The sequence below is a fragment of the Epinephelus fuscoguttatus genome, linkage group LG21 (assembly GCF_011397635.1).
Source record: "Epinephelus fuscoguttatus linkage group LG21, E.fuscoguttatus.final_Chr_v1".
In the NCBI taxonomy this organism is placed as follows: domain Eukaryota; kingdom Metazoa; phylum Chordata; class Actinopteri; order Perciformes; family Serranidae; genus Epinephelus; species Epinephelus fuscoguttatus.
In genome coordinates this window covers 34,691,061-34,708,565 of record NC_064772.1, presented here as the reverse complement: position 1 = coordinate 34,708,565, position 17,505 = coordinate 34,691,061, and positions in this window count along the sequence as shown.

The following is a 17,505-nucleotide window of genomic DNA, read 5'->3' as shown; positions in this document are numbered from 1 at the left end:
CAATGTGAACACATGAATGGCCATATCTAGAGCTAGTGTTTGGTTTGTCCAGGCTGGGCTACTGTAGACACATGGTGGTGAACATGGCGATCTCCATAAACAAGGACCTGCTCCCTATGTAGAGATGAAGGCCATCATGGGGTCTGTGACCCGTGTGTAGTGATGGCCAAATGAAGCCTCATGAAGCATTTTCTTTATTTTCTGAGCCCACTAGATGGCACTTTTTGCTCAACAAAAGGTTGAAAACACACTGAATTGTCATTCTTTGAGCCTCTCTCTTTAAACCATGAGCGCCATCTAGTGGGCTCAGAAAATAAAGAAAATGCTTCATGAGGCTTCATTTGGCCATCACTACACCTGTGGGGGTCCTCAGAGTTACTTTAGGGGGTCGTCCAAACTGATCATTTAAGTTATTTTGTTTTGTTGTTGTTTATTTAATACCTGAAAATGTATATTAATGTGCATCCAACATAATAGCCTTTAATAAATAAACAAAACAAAAACATTTTATTCACAGTACACACAATTACTGAAAGGCTAACTGTTATCCATGAAGTCTGCAATAACAGGAGCTAGCTCATGCTAAATCATTCTGCAGCACTTATCTGTGATTGCCAGGTGAATTAGTTAGCAAACATTTACGTATAATTGAGACAGCTATTTAGGTGTATAATTATTCCAAGTTTCTGGACATTCTAGTGAGCCACAATAGATTGTTTTGACACTAGCTATGCTACAACTGCTGCTGACTTAGCAGCTACAGGCAGCTATAGGCTATGAGGTTCTCTGCCTGAGAAACGTTGAAGACCCCTGTTCTAAGGTAAGGAAAACAATCTTTTTTCAGGTGATTATACGCTAAAGAAAGCATACGTATCATAGTATATTCCATTTCTTCTAATATATCCCCCTAAATCCTACACACTGGACCTTTAAATGGGCTCCATACAAAATGGAGTGGTGGCTCAGCAGGCGGCTAGCAGCTAACATTGCTAACTCCATAAACAACGTTTAACCCCAGCAACAGTGCTGACAGAGCTAACAGTGTTTACCAATGGGGAACTGGAAGGTGGGTGCTACACTTCCGCTACAATGTCATCCTGATACTGCTAACTGCCATATGAGCACAGTGCAAGGGATGCCCATGAGTTTGCCTGTGGGATAAACACATGCATTAGTATGCACATTACAGCAACAGAAAGACGTAGCGTGACTTAATTCCCTGCTCAGGATGCCATAACTCCACTATACATAGCAAATAGTGTTTTGCTGCTATATTGATGCTCTGAATGTGACGTAGAACCCTTAAAATATGTTGCCAGTAAACAACAAAGGAGTAATGTAAAGAGAGTAGGTGAAATGCACGTCTTTAAAGTGTAATGTCTACTTACTTGTAGAGGGGAATGTAGTCAGTACAGTATCTGAGTATATACATTAAATAAATGTACAGATTATAGGTATTATTGTTTTTGCGTGACTTCAGATAAGAGTCTTGCTCAGGGCTTGTTCTGTGAACAGTTAGATTTGGCAAGTCAGGCAGAAAAGGAAAATATTTCCCCTAACCCAAACGCATATGGTTCAAGGCTAAAGCTCTGTTAAGCAGAGAGGCGAATAAAGCATACACAGTCTTTGCCTCAGATGTATAAAGCTGTGTGTGTATGGCTCATTTTTAGATGGTCCACCTTTTGTAAATGTTTCGTATGAGCACACAATGCGTTCTCACTCCCAACTCAGCCCTGCCCTTCCAAATGTGACACTCTAGGCACCCCTCTGCCATCAGTTTGGAATGCTCAGGGATGGCGTGTCAATTTTCTGCTTATAGCATGCTACAATGTCCTGTCAAAACAAAAGCTTCCATGTTCACAGGAAAAATAGATTTTGGGAACTACTTTAGATTTAGCTATCAAAGCTACTTGTTCGGGTTTTCAAAAAAAGATCACGGTTCTGGTTAAGATAAGTACATTTGATGTGTAACTTCACTTGTGTAAGTAATGTGATGTCATTCCTGTGAAATTCAGTTTACCTGAAATGCCGATCCAAATCATATGTGGAGTAAACTGAAAGCTGTTCTTGCTCCATTATTTGTACATGTGCGTACATGATCTCATTTGGCAGGAAACACTCTGCAAGTGCTTCTGTCATTGAGTCATATAAGTTTGAATGGAAGTGTCCTTGACTGCAAAACTCAATAGTCATTACACCAAATACAGCTACTTGCTATTAATTAGATCCGTAACCCATGAAGGGAGGCCCTTCCTTTCAACACAGGCTCGCACTGGCTATTATGTGCTATGAAGAGGACATGGAAGCTTCTATTGGCTCAAGTGAGGTGTCAATCAAAAGGTCAGAGGATTGAATCACTGATCAATCCTCCTTGATAATCATGATGATTAAGATTGTACTGCAATCATGGTTTGCAGAAACATGATGAATTAATGATATGGACGCTACAAATAACCACAGCCGTGCGTCATGACAGCCACTGAAACCGCACTCCCTTTGCAGTAATTCCTATTGACAGGTCTAGTATCGATATGTGAACGTACATTTAAAGGCATCTTTACATCCCTTTATGGCTCACTGTGGGATTGGAACTGAGAGTCAGTGCCACAGTTTCTTAATCTGTTTTTAAGAATGTGTGTGGGCATTTCTGTTTTGAGGCATACACACATTTTTAGTCATGAATCTACACAGATTTGTATGCATCCAGCCCCTGGACTCAAATATGAACAGGATGTGCTGTTCTCACTTCCTGCTTTTTTGTTATTTTTCCTACAGAATCAGTTGTAGAAAATAAGTGTAAAGATTTGTGATTTTATATATGCTTCTTGCATTTATTTGTTTAGCTCCTTGCATAATACATATGGTTCACACATCTGGGCCCTGGAATGGCAGGGCTGCAGAGCTGTTGACTGGATAGCCGCAGGCAGCTCACCAAAAAAATGACCACTGACACAAACAGAGTGGATGGTAATGTTATATTGTGCTCAACAACTCTGTCAACAGATGGACGTGCACATCCCCAGATTTTATCTTATCATCTTACTATATAATGACGAAAACTCTGACTGTGTCTGTCTGTGTCTCTCTTCCATGTTTTTCTCCTCACTGACTTGGTCAATCCATGTGAAATTTGGCACAGTGGTAGAGGGTCATGGGAGGATGCCAATGAAGCAATATTACATCAATTGGCCAAAGGGGGGCGCTATAGCAACCCATTGAAATGTCAAACTTTGAATGGGCATATCTCATGCCCCGTATGTGGTAGAGACATGAAACTTTGCACAGAGATGCCTCTCCTCATGAGGAACACATTTGCCTCAAGAACCCATAACTTCCGCTTACATAGATTTTCCACCATTTTGAATTTTTTGAAAAACACTTCAAATGGATCTCTTCCTAGGAAGTTTGGATCTGGGGCACCCCTCCATTATTGAGCCCATCAAACAAAATGGGGGCACTAGAGAGCTCATTTCTTATCTAGGCCTAACCGCCATATGGATTTTTACTAAACTTGGTAGATATGTAGAACAGGACGCCTCAAGGTGACTGGAGAAATTTAACTCTAATTGGCAACTGGGTGGCGCTATAACAACAGAAAAATGCTTCAAAATGGCTAAAATGCGACCGATCGCTGTGGCTCCCCCTGTGGACCAATGTTGGTGTTTTTCTAATTTTTGGTATGACTAAGTCATGGTATGGTATGCTGTACATAATCACGGAAACTGTCAGTGTGTCATTCTGTCAGTCAGTCATTCTGTCTGTCCCACGTTTTTCTACTCACTGACGTGGTCAATCTATGTGAAACTGCACATAGGCATTGAGGACTGGCATAGGTAGAAGGTGACAAAGCTACCAATGGCTATGGACTAGTTATTATTATTCTTTAAACTTGTAGCCCGCAACCCCTACCCAACTTTTTCTTTTTTTTTTTCATGTACGCAGTAGTACTTTTCCTGTTCTCAGTTTCTCTTTCACTGATGTGAAATTGCAGACAGTGTGTGTCTAAGTCAGGTCCATTGAACTCTGCTGTTTTGGGTTATTTGTAAAACACTTCCTAGCGGGCAAAAGTATACTTGCAACTTTAATTAATTAATTAATTCAACCAATCAAACAGTTGCATTGACAAGAAAACTGTCAAGAACTAGAGTTACTGCACAGTACCCTGGAGTAAGGCCAGCAGGGTGAAGAGTATCCAAGAAGCAGGGATGAGTCTCGCAAAGTTGTTTTTTTTTTTGGTTTTTTTTTAACCATAGGCTGATTCCACCATATACCTGCCATTCTCTGGGAAATACTATCATATTCTTCATTCTTATGTAATTGTTAAGAATAGTAGGGGGCAGTAAATTCCTGGTTGAAAGTCTGAAACAGATGGAAAGGACTTAGTAAAAAGTTTAATTTTGAAAGAATAGCTTATTCATTCAATGTGGAACTCCCAGATCCCTAAGGCGTCCAATTAAATGAGAGTAAGCCTTTCTTTAAAAATTAGACACAACTAAGATCGCCCAGGATAGACCTGTTTTGTATGCAGTCCATCTCAATGGCACAAGTGGATTTTAAATAAAACTGATTTCTATTTTTAAAGAGTCTACAAGTGGTGGTGGTGACAGGATAATAGGATAGTTGATGATCTTCTTTAATTTTGTCATCATCAACAAATCCCACGAAAGGCCCAAAATCAACAATGTGCCCCCTGCGTCTCTCCATACTTTAACGTCTATACACACACTGTGGCACCGATCTTAAAGCCCACTGGTTCCTACTGAAACTGTAAATAACAACAGCGTATATTTTATTTTGGAAAAAGTTTCAGTAATTGTGTCTGGCACAGTTCTGCAGTTTTGTTCAGTACTTTTCCATTCACCCTGGTTCCTGTCCTCAGCTCTAGTCATGCCCAACTCATCAAGGCAACTCAGTTCACTTGTTCCTCATTACTCAGAGCCGGTATATAAACCTGACAGGTCAGTGGTGAAGTTTTGTTCTTCCCATAGGACCACCCAAGGGTGGGGCATAACAGCCAGATTGTTCTTTGCCACTCATGCAAGACTCTCTAGCACTTTTTCTGGACTGATTTCCCTTTGACGACCCTGCCTGTCCTGTCCTGTCCTGTCCTGTCCTGTCCTGTCCGCGACCCGGACCCGGATAAGTGGAGGATGACGAGACGAGACGAGACGAGACAAGACCCTGCCTGCCTCTGACCTACGTGTCTTCTCTAATTCCCAGTAAATGCACCAGCCTTCTGTCCTCAACCTCGAGATCTACATCTGTGTCCTTGGTTCCTGTTTGCCTGTGGCTGCTTGGCGTTACCATCCAACCAGGACGCTACAGTGTGAGTGTTCCAGCCTGCTAACCTGTGGTTTCGTGCAGTCCAGAGATTTTCACCATGTCGTCACACTTGCCATTGTGTGTGTGCGTCCTGTAAGCATTTACCTGCTGGTTTCTTGATCTGCTGCCTGGCCTCAACCTATCTACTGCCTGTACCCTACTGGTTTGTCTGCTGGGACTGCGTACTTACCTGGTTCTGGATCTTCTGCCTCCATAACTACGTCTCCAGCTTACCTGTTTTGTCAAATGTAACGGCTCACTTGTCTGCCTCCCTGCCCAGTCGGCCTGCCAAACCAGCCGGGCTGCTAAGGACCTCGTGGAGAGACTTTGTTGGAATGTTGAACTGTATTGTGTGCTGATTACCTGCTGTGTCCTGTACCTGCTGTGCTGTGACATTAAACATCATTACCAACTGTTCCTGGTATCCTGTGTGGTGCATTTGGGTCCGAACACAACCTGTTACAGAAACAGCTGTCCACTGTGAGAAATGACTCAAATAGGTAAGAAACTGTGCATTAGTTAGGAACTATTCAGTGTTGGATTAATACACGTTTGGTGCTCTAGTGAGTATTTGTGGTAGCAGGAGGGTGCATATGGAATTTGGCCAAAATAAACTACAGTGTGTGTCAGACGTTGCACTAGACTTTTTCGTCGCTGGTCATTTTGACCGACAGGGTCATAAAAATCCGGTCATAATCTATTTTTACTGGTCATTTTAACTTTAATTTTTAAATGATAATAAAGATATTCAAAGACATTTAGTTTTCATTTGTTCGTTTTTAATAAATCCAAAAAGCAAGTTATAAAGTGTGCATTAATAAGGACATGAACGAAAAGATGAACAGACATCCACACACCCGTGCCATTAGGCTTCGCCCTGGACACACTGGTCCGGTGTGTCCAGGGCGTTATGCAGTTATGCCTGTAGGCTCGGTGACACAAAATTAAAATTGTAATGAAGTGATTATGGTATTGAAAAATGTGTTCGGTTATGCACTGTTGTGTTTTTTTATATCATAAACACAGTATTTTCTCCTCACGTTTCTCAGTGCGTGCTGTTGTTATTTTATTTTGAAAATTGGCCGGATTCTCTCGTCTTTTCTGTGTCCAACTTCCTGTTTGGTACGGTCCGCTCGATCCAGCTTGACAGAAGCACTCGCAGCTCCTGTGAAAAATAGACCATACACCAAACTGAAGCGTTGCCTCCGCGGGCGCTCCACTCTGCTCAGCGGCCTGTGTGGACAGTCAGATAGGTTAATATGGGCGCTGACTGAAAACTGCCTCCGCTGCCAGAGGTTATTAGTCTGGCAGCGGCATTCTGCACCAGCTGCAGACGGGACAGAGAAGAATGGTTGATGCCGAAATAAAGTGAGTTGCAATAACCGAGGCGAGAAGAAATTAGGGCGTTAGTGACTGTTTTCAGATCGGTAAGAGAGAGGAATAGTTTGACTTTGGTGATATTTCTGAGATGGAAAAAGCAACCTTTGACCACGGCGTCGATTTGTTTTCAGATTTGTGTGATGAATCAAATATGACACCAAGAGTTCTGGCATGGGAATGAAGGTTGGACGCCAGGGACCCTAGATGTTGAGCAATGTCCCCGGTGGTGTTTGAGGGACCAGATAGGACCACTTTGGTTTTACTGTTGTTTAACTGGAGACATTCTCATCCCAAGTTGTCACATGTCCTTTCATGTCTACATATTACGCACTGGGTATACTCCTGCATCTTTTGACATAATGGTCCTCTGCAGCCAACACAGGGATGTCAACAAAAGCATATGATTAGGTTTGGAAACAAACATCGTGATTTGTCTTTACATTCATACAAAAAGCTAACACTGGGGTCCCGGGTGAAAGTCCAGGGTTTGTTGGACCCATCCGCCACCCCTCCTGTCCAGTTCCTTATATGACATCTTTGCTAGCAGCATTTCAACCTTATGCTTTCCAGCGGCGTTTTAAACCGCTGCAACAGGTGCCATCCAGCCATGTTATGAACTGAAGCCACCCATCCACATATCTGCTTCAACAGGTGCCATCTGGCCAATGTGGCATATGATAACATTACAATAGCTTCGGTCTGGCAGTGTTATAAACTGACGCCACCCGGCAGCATATCATAACACCGTGAAAGGTGGCTTTGGGCATTAGATGTCTGTCGCTGAATGAATGCAAATGGACTCGGATCCCAGAAATGAGATGCATCACATCTTGAGGTGACCATATTTGGACGAGAGGTTGATCTGACTGAGAAGCCGAGGACGCTAACGATAGACAGCCTGTCACTAAGTGCAGCTACACCCTTAATTATGCGTAACTTTGGACCTTAATAAAATGTCAAGAGGTAAGTGAGATAAAATTATCTTATACTGTTGTCATGAACAGAGAAATTAGCTGTGTTGTTTTTTGTACCAGGCTGTAAACATGTTTATTTCTGCTGTGAAGTTGGACATTTAAACATGGAGGTCTATGATGATTGACAGGCCTCTGGAATCAGCCTCAAGTGGCCACTAGAGGAACTGCTGTTCTTGGCTCTTCCATGTTGGCTTCATTTTTCAGCTCTGGAGGGCGCTGCTTTATTAATAGAAACATAACTAACAATTACAATTAAACATTAGCAAGGTAAAAGTAGAGTTAGATAGTATCCAACTTAATGCTCTATTAAACGTCAGTTGAGTAATGGTTAAAGATTAGCTCTTTGCAGTTGAATATGGTGATGTTGCTGTTTTTATGTCAAATCAAAAGGACTTCATAATTGCTGGAAAATATGTTGGCTTCAATATTTTATGTGTATGTGGGAGCATGGTTGCATTCAGCCGTAGAAGAGACAAGTGAGAGGATGACTCAGGAGAGCAGTGCCAGGTAAGTTGATTAGCACAGCTGGTGCTCGTTGTCTAGACACACTTTCCCTTTAAATGCAGGATGCTGGACCTCACTTTAAATGCAGGACGCAGCATGCTGGACCTCTGATGACTACCACACACCGGAGATAGAAAGCCACCTGCTGTCCAAGTTCGTTTGCTGTAAAAGTGAGAGTTTATTTGCTAAACTGTGTGGAAAGCTTTGGAGCAACTGGACTTTGTGCAGAGAAGCTGGTCAGCAAAGGGCCCACGGTGAGGAGTTGTGTACTTGTGTTAGAAGTGTGTGTGAGCAGTGATGATAAAGGAACAATGGACCTCATTCACAAACAGTGCGATCACATAAATCTGTGCTTAACTTCCTCCATCTGGAATTTATTAATAGTTTCTTACCTGAATCAGCGATGTTGATAGATTTTCAATGTGGTGAGAGCTGGGCGCCCACAAGACGTCAGTTGTCCAGGTCCCCAGTGAAATTTGTTTTATTTGATAAACTGTAGTGTCAAACTGATGTTCGATGTTATAAGGTTCTAAATAATATTATATTCATGTATGCTGAAAATGTATCTGAAATAAAATCCACAAACAAAAGCAAGCGATTGTATGAGAACCTTAATATCCACTCTATGTACAAAACATTATACAACTGTCATATGGTATCTCCCAGGCGCACTACGTCATCAAACCATGTGATGTTTCAGGAAGCTCTCGACTTTTCAAAAGGGGAAAAGTTAAGGGATTATTTGCAATCTTATGCAGAGCTGTCAGTGGGCACGTAGCTGTTTTATAAAAGGTAAGAGTCTCACTCCTACCACTATTGTTGGCTGAGATACACCGTCTAGAAAGTGGAATCATAACTTTCATGTTTCATATGGCTTTATTTGGTGATATTTTATGGTGTTTCTGTGTCATAAACAACATCAGCTATCATAATCACACCTGATTTCAATAAGGTACAATGTTTGAAGCTGGTTGAGTGTTGTTTGATCACTGACAGTACTGCTTTGAAGCCGAGTGACCGACTTGTCATTTGGAGCTCCGCCTGGATCTTTTCATGGAAAAAACACTGTAGAATGGTCATACTTTGAGCAGTCTTCTTCAAATTTGAAACAAGTGTTCATTGATAGTGTGCCTACAGCCCCACAGTGTCATTTACCTGCTCAGATGAAGCCACAGACAGTTATTCATCCTGAAATATATTTTTTTATTTTATTTTAGGCAAAATCTTCAATGTTTTACTGACTTCAGAGGCCCATTACTCTGTCTCTGTATCACCTAGAGTGTTTCTGACACTTTCACAAGAAACTTCAGGGAGTTTTCTTTCTGGCAAGACCTCATGCATGTATGTAGTCAGAGCGGTTCAGAAGCTACAGTCATTTTAATTTGGGTATGTCATTTTAGGCATTTTTGCTACAAAATGGGGGTGGAGTACAAGAGTATAAGGTCTAGTATAAGGTAAATCAGATGTGATATATGACTGTGATCTGTGATAATCACATAGACACAGAATTTCTATGGATAATCCATTACATTTTAAATAAGTTACTGGAGTTTTTATGTTTTCACTTATTGAGACGATGAACAAAACAGGAAACAAAAACGAAACTGGTCTTGCGTGAGATATATATATATATATATATATATATATATATATATATATATATATATATATATATATATATATATATATATATATATATATATATGGTGAGAAAATGGTGGCTGCCAATGATGATATTTTTCAGCACAACACTTCCCTCAGACAGTAAAACATCTTTAGGTCATCACTGAGTCAATACAGTATCGATCAATGACACATTAAATCATCACAATGTAGCATTATCAGGAGGAAAAGCGCAGTGCGTCCCTCAACGGTAAAGCATATACACAGCATCTGCTGTCACAGCAGACGTTACAACGTAAGATAACAAGAATGTCTGTATTAATATCCTACATATTCATGAATTCGGGTGTATTTTATAAACCTTAAAATACAAGGTTATTGTCTACCGGTGATCCAAGGGAACCGCTGTGCCACCCCGATGTCTTTACCAGGAAACTGCAGCGCTTCGAGCTTCAGAGAGCCGCGGATGAGAACAGGTGGGCGAGCAGACAGGTGTTAGATCTGTGCAGAGCACCAGAACAAGAACACCGACACGGGAAACTATGATAATAACATCCAAAACACACATTTCACTCTCAGCAGTTTCTGTGACACAGATATTCAAAACTAGTGATGTCACTCACTGCTTCAACGCAGATTGGTTGTTCTCGATGTAGCATTGGGAAAATAATAGAGTGCATCTCAGTTTACTGCGTCCTTTCAGATTTTAATGCGTCAGGGACACAGGATTTCTGCATTTCTAGCAACATCACTGCATCAGTTTGTTCATACAAGTGTGGAACTGCCTCAGACCGTGTGTACGCACAAATGATGAAGGCCTGGCTGTCTTAGGAAATGCAAACACACACCTGTTACTCAGTGCAGAATATATCAAAGCTGCATTCATTAATAGATAAAGTATTGAATAGACCATGATATTCTGACCAACTAATTCACTAATGCATACACTTGATGGAGTATATGTGAATGTCCACATTGAAATTTAACAATTTTGGTTTTCATTGTTTTTATTTAATATGCCTGATGGCTACTCCCACCAATTTATAGTGCCATTAAATTATTATCATTATTATTACTGGCATACAAGGTCTAAGAACGATTCTTATTTACCTCCCAGCTGGTGTGAGAACGGCATATCTAGCCTTACTGGAAGACATTGCAGTCCGTGCCTTCAGGAGACAGCACATCTCCAGAGACAGACAGAACATGTTTGAAGAGAGTGACGAACGGCTTATCAGCTGTTTCCGAGTGCCAAGACATTCACAGATGCTCACCGACGGCCCGATGCAGGTGTACTGGGGCCTTAAAGTGGAACTATGCCTGTTTTTTTTAAATTCATACAAGTTATTCCTATGCTCTAAGACACCCAGTGCCATGCACAGACATTTTGCAGGGCAGGTGCTCAAGTGGAAAAAAAGGGCATCCCTTCCACACATTTATTTTGCATGCATGAACAAATATACACATGCAAAGTGCACCCTGCTGGGAGGTGGCTGTCTGCCAGCACCAGAGGGTTTCTTGAGCTGGAAACGTAAGTCCATACAGTACATTTGTGCACAGTAATAAGCAGGGGAGTTGTCTGTGTAGTTTACTTATGAGGTGTCTAAATATCTATCTGTACTATGCACACCGAGCAGCTGCTACACATAAACATTCACTTTCTACAATTATCATTTGTCATTTATTATCAGCAATATAGTAAACAGTGCCACATTGTGCACACTCTAGTGCTCTAATGTAAATAACCATGACAGTCACCATAGTCCATACCCATTGGTTGCTTTGTCACCTTCTACCTATGCCAATCCTCAATGCCTATGTGCAGTTTCACATAGATTGACCACGTCAGTGAGTAGAAAAACGTGGGACAGACAGAATGACTGACTGACAGAATGACACACTGACAGTTTCCGTGATTATGTACAGCATACCATACCATGACTTAGTCATACCAAACATTAGAAACAACACCAACATTGGTCCACAGGGGGAGCCACAGCGATCGGCCGCATTTTAGCCATTTTGAAGCATTTTTCTGTTGTTATAGCGCCACCCAGTTGCCAATTAGAGTTAAATTTCTCCAGTCACCTTGAGGCGTCCTGTTCTACATATCTACCAAGTTTAGTAAAAATCCATATGGCGGTTAGGCCTAGATAAGAAATGAGCTCTCTAGCGCCCCCATTTTGTTTGATGGGGTCAATAATGGAGGGGTCCCCTCAGATTATGTGTGGTCATATGCCTACAAAGTTGCGTGGTGATGGGTGAAACCCTTGAGATGTTCTACACCTTTATGTGATGAGCCACGCCCTCCGCAATATTCATTGCCTTATAGAAGCTCAGTTTTAGGAAGTTTTCCAACTTTTGCCAAGAGGGAACTTTAGATATTGGTCCCTAGATTATGTTCACCCAGTTTCATGCAGATCGCTCAAACTTCCTAGGAAGAGATCCATTTGAAGTGTTTTTCAAAACATTCAAAATGGCGGAAAATCTATATAAGCGGAAGTTATGGGTTCTTGAGGCAAATGTGTTCCTCATGAGGAGAGGCATCTCTGTGCAAAGTTTCATGTCTCTACGACATACGGGGCATGAGATATGCCCATTCAAAGTTTGACATTTCAATGGGTTGCTATAGCGCCCCCCTTTGGCCAACTGATGTAATATTGCTTCACTGGCATCCTCCCATGACCCTCTACCACTGTGCCAAATTTCACATGGATTGACCAAGTCAGTGAGGAGAAAAACGTGGAACACACACACACACACACACACAGAGTTTTCATCATTATATTGTAAGATAAACAAACCGATCTAAACTCCAAACTACAGAATAGGCCGATGTTCAGCTGCAACAATCAGGCTAAGTGTGCTCTCCTCTCCTTACTTTGTTCTCCAGTCCTTTCCTTTGCTCCTCTTCTCAGTTTGTTCTTCTCCTCTCCTCACTCTCTTCTCCTCCTTTCTTTTAGAAATAGTCACGTGTTAATTCTTATAATTATCCTCTGAATAAGCTTTAAATATTGTTTAAGAATCCCAGAGAACAGACACCTGCAGCCCCGCTGTCCTCCTCTTCTCCTCTGCGCTCTTTACGCAGCGTAGCCCCAAACTGCATGTCATTTTTGTTTAAATGAACGATCAAAGACACAACATGGGAGACATAAACTTAAATTCAGGTTGATTTTTGGTTTAAAATGATGTGCAAAACTTGGAAAATAGCATCTGTCTCCGCTCACACAGCTGATGAACCAGAATCATTGTCTGTGTTGTGTCGGTGTTCTGTGCTGGGGGAACTGACGCTGCCAGCGAGACAAGCTACAGTATACATTCAGAAGGCAGTAAAACTAAAAGCAAACACTGACGCTTATATTTTTCTATACACTGCAGCAGGGCCTGGGCTCCATACTGGAGGCGAGCAGTCAGACTGTGTGCTCTCAGCTGGCAGCGAGGCTGCACGAGGCAGGTCGGCCGAGGCAGACTGAAGGCCCTGGCCCGCTTTGATCTAAGTGACAGGACAGCCCTGAGAAAACATTTGGCTCTGACCGAAAACACTAACTCAGGGAAAGTGCACATCATCCCTCCCGCCTAGGCAGAGACGTACAGTGGCTGTCTGTGCGCTGTAACACGGCCTGTTCCCATCGCCAGCACTCAGAAACCACACTGTGAGCGAGGCAAAAGATTTCCTGTCAGAGAGAAGAAAGTGTGTATGTGTGTGTGTGCACCTTTCTTCTCACCTCATGCCTCACTCTCCTTCCACTCCAGCTTCTCAGGGATTTCTTAATGACATTCCACTTTAAGCTTTCCTGTGACCCGTCAATCATGAAAGTTAAAACAAAAGCACTGCACACTTGTCGTTTAACAGCAGGGCTCTTCAACTAATGCTTTTCCGCTTCCAGAAACACTTTCAGATAAATTCCTCTTTCAACTGAGCAGATGCATCCTGCAGAAATCACTTATCTATCATTCTTAAATGGTTATCCCAATCTCACATAGAGCAGTTGGCATCCTCTTGTTCAACAGCCACACGGTTCTTTCCCCCTCTTTCACCCCCTGTGGACCAGCGAGCACAGCAACAAATATCTTAATGGCTGCATTTTTTCACTTCTCCCCTCCACAACGTCATGAATTTTAAATTGCTCCTGTTTAATTTACCGCTGCAGAATGTCTGGTATTTTGCAGAAAGCGCTGAGGGCGAGCAGCCTCTCCTCTGTGGAAGGTGAGAGGCAAGCGCTTGATTTGGAGCTGGCTTTATCGCTCGCCGCATGCAAAAAAAATCTCCACTATTCAACAGGTAATCAGAAATGCTAAGAAAACCTGAGGCAAGTGGGAATATCTCAGAGTCAAAGTCACCTTGGGACCTCCATCTGTTGGAGCATATGCTCTGTGTGCACCTGACTGCATGGCAAATAGGCCCGAATGCTGCTGCGGCATTGTTATTCTTTGACTTCTTCATTCTGTCTTCCACTCGCTCCACACCTGCTCTCTGGCCTCCTCTGATACATCTTAGAGTCGGATCATATCACAGCTTTCTGCTCTGCTTTCTGTCTTTTTTCTCCTTTAAATGGAGCGTAATACGATCTCAGCACTTATCTGTATGAAATGATGAAAAGATGTGGATGTGATCTGTCCCCCCTGACTGGTCAGGTGCATCCTCTGGTCATGTCCTGTGCTCCCTCTGCTCATGCAGTGTATTTCCTCTGCTTGTCTGCTACATGTCCATCAGTGCTTTGTTCAACAAGATACTTTCTGTTCATACTCTGTTATCCTGTTGACTTTGTTTTGGAATGTTCTGTTTGTGTTCCTTGTTCATGTTATTCATTCATTTTTAATCTGTTTCCTGTTTCATTTTGTAGATTCTCTCCTCATGTGTCGTGTCTGGTTTTACTTCCTGTCTTTGTGTGTTTTCCCACCTGTTTTCTGTCACACCTGTCTCATTAGTCCTTCCCTGTTCCCAGAGTCTTCCCTTCACACCTGTTCTGTATTAGTCTTGTTTGCTCCACCCTAGTGTTCCCCTCCACACCCTTGTTGTCAGCCAATCTCCATTTCCCTCCTGTTGCCTGTGTCCTCCTCCAGCTGTGTCTCGTTCTTGTGATTAGTTTTCTGTGTGTATATACCTGTGTGTTTCCATTTGTTCCTGGTCAGTTTGTCTGCGTTCTTTCCAGTCTTCAAGTTCCTTACTGTGTTCATTTTTCTTCCCTGGTTGGTCTTCAGTTTAGTTTTTGTATTTCTTTTATTTTGACTTTTTTTGAATTCCACTGGATGCGTGTCCATTGCAGAGCGGCTGCGCTGGTTATCCGCTGCGTGCTCCGCCGTCCATCAACACCCATCGGCTGCGTTTGCTGTGCAGATAGCGGGAGTCATGAGGACCCACGACATCTCGCAAATTCATGCATAATGCACGATATAATAAGATGTAGTTTCTATTAACAGAACCACAAAACCAGAGGAGTAGTAGGAAGACATCTGGGTGCTCCTCCATGATTAACATCTCCTCGTCCATGGTGTCAACGGGGTGAAATGACGTCTGAAAACCTCTGACCTGTTGACTTCAGGCCTGCCTCCGCCCATTATGACGTTTTCAAGGTGTAGTGCAGGGAAATATGATCCGCCATGAACACTGTGTATTTTATTTTGAAAATAAACCGGATGTTTTATTTTGTTTCTGTGCACGACTTCCTGCCCTGCACGATCTGATCCATGCTGAATTGCTGCGTTGTGCTCCAGCGTCCAGCAAAAATAGAAGTTCTGCGTATCTGTTGCGGAGGGGTCCAGGGGGTAAAAGACTACGTCCCAAACTCTGACTCTTCTAGCGTAACACACACACTTCATACACACATACTCGTTTACAATACCTAGCGGGGACCCCCTCCCCTCTCTGCTCCACCAATCTCCAGCCTGCACAGTGACTGACAGCCTGTAACCAAAACTCAGCTGTTTATTTAGCCTAGCGATATCTCCGGACTATAGTAGCTGCAATGGACGACTTTGAACGCGATTTTGAAGAGTTTCTTATAGCGGACACAGACCCAGAGCCATACCTGTTTGAGCCGGAGCATACAGATGAGGATCTCCATGTGTTGGATGCTGAGCGGGCGAGAAGAGAGGCCGAATCCTCCGCTCCCATTTTGCTGCACAGAATGGGATTCGGTGCTACTGCTACCATCGTTGGGGAGATATATCATCAGGAGGAAAAGCGCCACAGAGAGTGCATCACAAGGAGTGAAGTTGCGTCTTCTTTTCCTCGCAGATGACGGTTCAGGTTCATTCTCTCCTGTTGCGTGGTAAGTGTGGTCCATTCACAAACTTTATAACTAAAAAAACTTTTCACTACTCTCTATCTACAAACTACTAACACTCTGCTGTTTCCTCCTCCTTCTTCCTTCCTTCCGCTGTCTTCATTGGTTTATTTATACACGTGAAATGCGTTCTCTGGCTGGCTGGATTGTCCGCTAGGGCTGCCTTACATACATGGCGGTGCAAGATGGCGACCTCTCTAAAGCATGGCCCTTGATATATATATATATATAAAAGCATAATTAGAAGGCTACGAAAACCAAACGAATTTTATTTTATAGCGATTATACACTTGTATAAACATATTAATGGGAAGAATATTCAGATTCAGATTCAGATTTTACAATAAACCATGCCAAATATTACACACTGGCCCTTTAAAAGACTCATACAACTGACTCAATAATGCCAGAGTTGGAGCTCCTGAAAAGGATGCATGCAAATTGCTACCTAAATCTTTGAACCAGTGGATTATTTTTAGAGTGTATACAAAATTTAGAAATAGACTAGAAATAAAGTGACTCTGTTTATAGGCTGTTTTGAGCGGGCTGCACATATTTGTATTTGGCTCAGTCGGCCAATTTAAAAGCAAACCCAGGCCTGTATCATGATTTTCAAGTGGCTTGATAATTGGAAGGTGAGTCATCGGGGCACATCTTCAGGCCCTCTAAGTTTAGCTACATCTCCAACTTATTTGGGCTCCATGATGAGCACCAGCTCCCATTCTGAGGACATCCTTCATTTGTTTCATTGGTTCCAGAAATTACAACATGATTATCGGCCTTCATCACAGAGCTTACCATCCAAGACAAAATGTCAGCCACTTCCTGTTCCTTCCTTCTCCTTTCTCCTCACCTCTTCTGGTAACAGATAAAAGAAAGAAATCACCGTATGTAGTATGAGCTTCACTACAGACCTCATTTTGTAATGCTAGGCTTTCCAAGCATGAGGGAGTGGTGATATTATGCACATAAACTATAGTGTGTGTTGTGTCCCTTCTGTGTATTTGGTTCACATTTCATTCACACTCCATTTGGACCACAGTGGAGTTCTCTTTGACGACGACTGCGAGCCACATTTCTGTCAGGGTTTATTTGGTAGCACTCGACTTTGAATGTCAATGTTTTTCATCTCGCCAAAAGTCCCAAACAAGCACATCACAATAAACTGCTCCTTACATACTTGATGTGGACCAACACCGAGCATTTGGTCTCAGACATTTTCACTGAGTGAACTGTCAGCAAATGGAACATGACAGGCGAGCTGGAAGTTGCTGTGTATATACAAAACTGTGTCTGATTTCAAGGGCTAGCTCCTTCAAAGTGTGGATTTCAGGACAGAGTGTGAGACCCAGTGGTCAGTGTTCCAATTCACTGCAGGTCAGGTCTGGTGTGTGTGTGTGTGTGTGTGTGTGTGT